Source organism: Amblyomma americanum, chromosome 5 (assembly GCF_052857255.1).
Source record: "Amblyomma americanum isolate KBUSLIRL-KWMA chromosome 5, ASM5285725v1, whole genome shotgun sequence".
NCBI classification, from domain to species: domain Eukaryota; kingdom Metazoa; phylum Arthropoda; class Arachnida; order Ixodida; family Ixodidae; genus Amblyomma; species Amblyomma americanum.
Window position 1 is genome coordinate 148,341,487 of NC_135501.1, and position 3,969 is coordinate 148,345,455.

Genomic DNA, 3,969 nt, shown 5'->3' on the forward strand with positions numbered 1-3,969 from the left:
GTCGCAGCACTCTTCATGGCTTACCCGTTGAAACTCGCCAATGTTGACAGGCCGAAATCCTGGTCGTTGGCTTCCAAAACACACTCCTGCTCACCTTCCTATTGAATGAGTTCTTCACACGTGTCCGCCGTACAAGTACTCAAGCAATGCCTCAAAGAGGCAAATAATACAAAACACGACATGTCGGTTGCGCTGCAATGGCGCCGACGGCTGCGCTTTCGTGTCGGTGGAAAATTACAACCGACAAAAAAATGTTTTTTAAACCATGAATACTTATATTATCTTCACAACAAAGACACTGCATTTATTTTAAATTCTTTTTAGATTATTTAAGAATACTAAAGCGCTTTCAGTTACTTTTTCTGGCATGTCGTTTGTAGAAGCTGCGATCCTGTGATCCCCTGAAGTGACCCGGATGCCCTAACAGACGACGGAGCAGACGACGGTGTTGACAGAATGCAATTTCGTTTGATGCCAGATAAAATCACTAAGTTGCGACAAAAACAGCGAAGAAAAGCGCTGTATCTCAAGCTGGCGCATATCATGGATAAGTTGAACGCAATTGGCACTATGGAGAGTAGCTGCGATGCATTAATTTGCGCGACACTGGCACGCTCACCGGAGATCATGAAACTTAACAGCTTAATCGGTGACCAGTGCAAGCGGAGTGCTTTGATATCAACTGCGTTACGAAACTACGTGGATACTTGCATCTCACTTTAGCTAATATGCAACAGTGGCTAGCACTCGCCGCATCCTGATCGCGTGTAGTTTAACAAGCAAGAGCCCACTAGCGCATCGAAGCAGGCGTGTTTTCGAGCTCGTATCGTTACGAAAAATATGAGTTGTTTCGGCACGTACTGGAATTGAAGTTCTCAGCCTGTGCGTCACGGACGGTGACGATGGCGTAGCGGATGATCTTAACTAAGACTCGCCGCAAAGCAGCCGATAACCCAAGCATATGTGCGTTAAAGGTTGTTCACCAGTAGTGCAAGCGTGGGCATAAAGTATCGCTCAGTCGCAGCGCCAGTCGCTCGCTTCTCAATTTTCCAGCCTTCCGAGTGAAGGTCGCAAGCTGTTGAGCCAATCAGTGAGCCAGCGGGAGTGAGCGAGGCGAGCTTTCGGGAACGACGCCGCCCGCGGGCGCGCCGGGCAATGAACTACGCGCTACCCCCTGGCTGCCCTAGTCGTCGCTATGCCTAGCCGGTTTCGCATCGATGCAGCAGCTGAGTGCACTTCGAAACTGGCTAGCGCTGAGGTGCTGCTGTTGTCATCGTTTTACTGTGAACCTCGTCTCATAGTAAAACAAAGATATGCTCGGTTTCCGCGACACTTTCAGGAGCGGAGCCAGCTGAGGCCAGGGGAGCCGCGATTGAACAGCAGCAATTAAAGGCGCCGTGGGGAGACATTTGTTTGTATTCCTGTTATCGCTTCTACCAACGACTCGATATTGGCCAACGATACTCCATCCGACGGCTTAGTATGGACTTGAACAAACATTACTGTCGCATTTTTCTGACGCTGGCGGCCGGTATTCAGGCTGGCATGCCGCGCCCGTACGTTATCATGTCGCTCAACTGTATGGCCGTGGTGCACATCAAAACCCCCAGACATCCTCCTTTTTGCTCAGATTGTCATAGCACTCAGTCACACTGGGACCAGAGTAGTTTAGAGGACCGAGCGCGGCTGCACAGGAGCTAGACTGTGTCAAAGCAGGCGAAACTCTTTAAAGCGCGCGGTTAATGTCAGTCCCAAGACTTTATTCTCATTTCGACCGAGAATCAAATCGGTTCAAACTCGCCGGCCGCCGCATTTCACCTTCGGCTGCATACGCTGCTGTCTATATTTAGCGACATTTTCGTGTCACCGTCATAAAATTTTCAGTGAAGGCAATGAACGACATCGTAAAGTATTTTTTTGCTATTTTATGATAAGCACCACGTCACTGCCGCTAAAAAAATTCTCCGCCAACACTGCATCAGCGTTGGACTTAAGAGCGTTAGCTACGAGAGCTCCAAGTGTTTAGATCGGGGTGCTCAGCAAACGTTGAGAAGACAAAATACAAACATCTGAGGGCATTTCGTTTCGGAAACATTCGTTCTAAGATACAAGCAGCGTCATCTACTTCAAAGATTTTGCACTACTATTGCGATTTACAGCCACCTTCGCTATATCCGGTATGTTTCCTCCTTATATATCAGTTAACGAATTTTATAAAGGTGTGCATTACAACAAGATGAATTGTTTGACTGCATCCGGAACTCTCTGCGACAAACGATTAGGCCTTGTGGCTGTCTGGATGTCCCCGGAATGCACGGTTTGGGGGCGAAAAGGTCGTCGGTGCGAATCCCACGCATATTTTGGGCTTCATCTAAATATTTATTTTATCCTCAGGAACATGACAAGTCAAATGACACCACTTCGATCGTTATGCGTCAAACGGGCGGCCCCCAAATTTGATGCAAATGGGGGTCCCCGGGGTTCCACATCGATAGCCGCTATACTGGCATATGTAAAACGGATCAAACGTATCTGTGACAACTGAGGCTCTACGCGCCCGCTGTTGCTATTTGATATAGTGCGGTAACTGTCTTGGCTAATTTGACCTTCCCTGCAGACAGACGTGTCCTTGACAAACGTAAGTAGTAAGAGCTGACGCTCTTAAAACTGAAACGTGCGGAAAAATGATATCGGGGTTGCTTTGAACATTTACACAGAGAACTGCGTGCATGTACACACATGCTGCCTTTGTGTAGCCGGATGGTTATGGCGAGTAATTTTCCCTGATTGACGATTAACGACATTCTTTTCCGCGACGCATAGAAGTGTCCTTGGTTTTTTCTGCGCATATAGTAGTAGCGGTGCATTATGTTACATGGCTTGAACATGTCACAGAAGCCAAGAGGACACTGACTTTCAGTAGCGCCATTCGACTTGCGCACACCGATTGGTGTGCAGGCGCTGTCGTGGCTGCAGCTACATGCCGCCACCGCAAGAGCGTGCGGATACGCAGGCACCGCTGGCTTCGCCGCTTGTGCATACAGATTTTGGGCTTTCAAAGCCGCATTATACTCTTGAGCATGCACTACTTTCGTCACATTGTCATGTGGAAACAGAAGGGAATTAGGTGAGTGCTCGAGCAGTGCCTCTCCTCTAAGCCAATTCTCGTTCGATGAGAGAGCCAGGTCGCGGGAAGCGAGTTGAAAACTCGATTCCCCAATGTGAATGAGCACTTCATGCTCGGTGCCCGTCAACAACAGACCAGAGCACCTCGCATCCTCTTCGCGACTCGCCACAGTGAACGCGCTTTGAAGCATCTTTGGTCAATTTGACCCTATCGCTGTCACACGACCGCACGACAGTATTTCTAGAATTCTGCAGTAAAATAATTACCCTCACCAGGAATCTGTCGTATGACACATCCCACGATAGGTATCTATCGCGCGTCACAATCCACGACAGGTATCTGTCGCGTGACTCATCCCACGACAGGTATCTGTCGCGCGGCATATCCCACGACAAGCTGTTGTGTCGCGCGACAGGCCGCACTACAGGTACATTTGTCGCGTGAAAAGAGGCGCGCTAGAAGTCTGTCGCGCGACTGAACCCACAACAGGCAACTTTTCTGAGGCACGCAATCTCTGTCGCGCGGCACGACTCCCACTGTCGCGCGGCAGTACCTGCGACAGAAACCTGTCGCGCGACAAATGCTGCGACAGGGACCTTCTTCGCACGACAAAATGCAGGAAAGATGTCTGTCGTGCGGCAGAACCTACTACAAACAACTTTGTCACGCGAAAGAACCCACGACACGAAGCTTGTCGCACGACACAAGGCACGATAAGACAGCTTGTCTTGCGACACAAAATTGTGTCGCGCGACAGATGCGCGACAAAAAATTCTGTCGTGTGTGCGTGCGCGCGCGTGTGTACGGGAATATTTTTCTACAAACCAAGCTAAAATAATGCT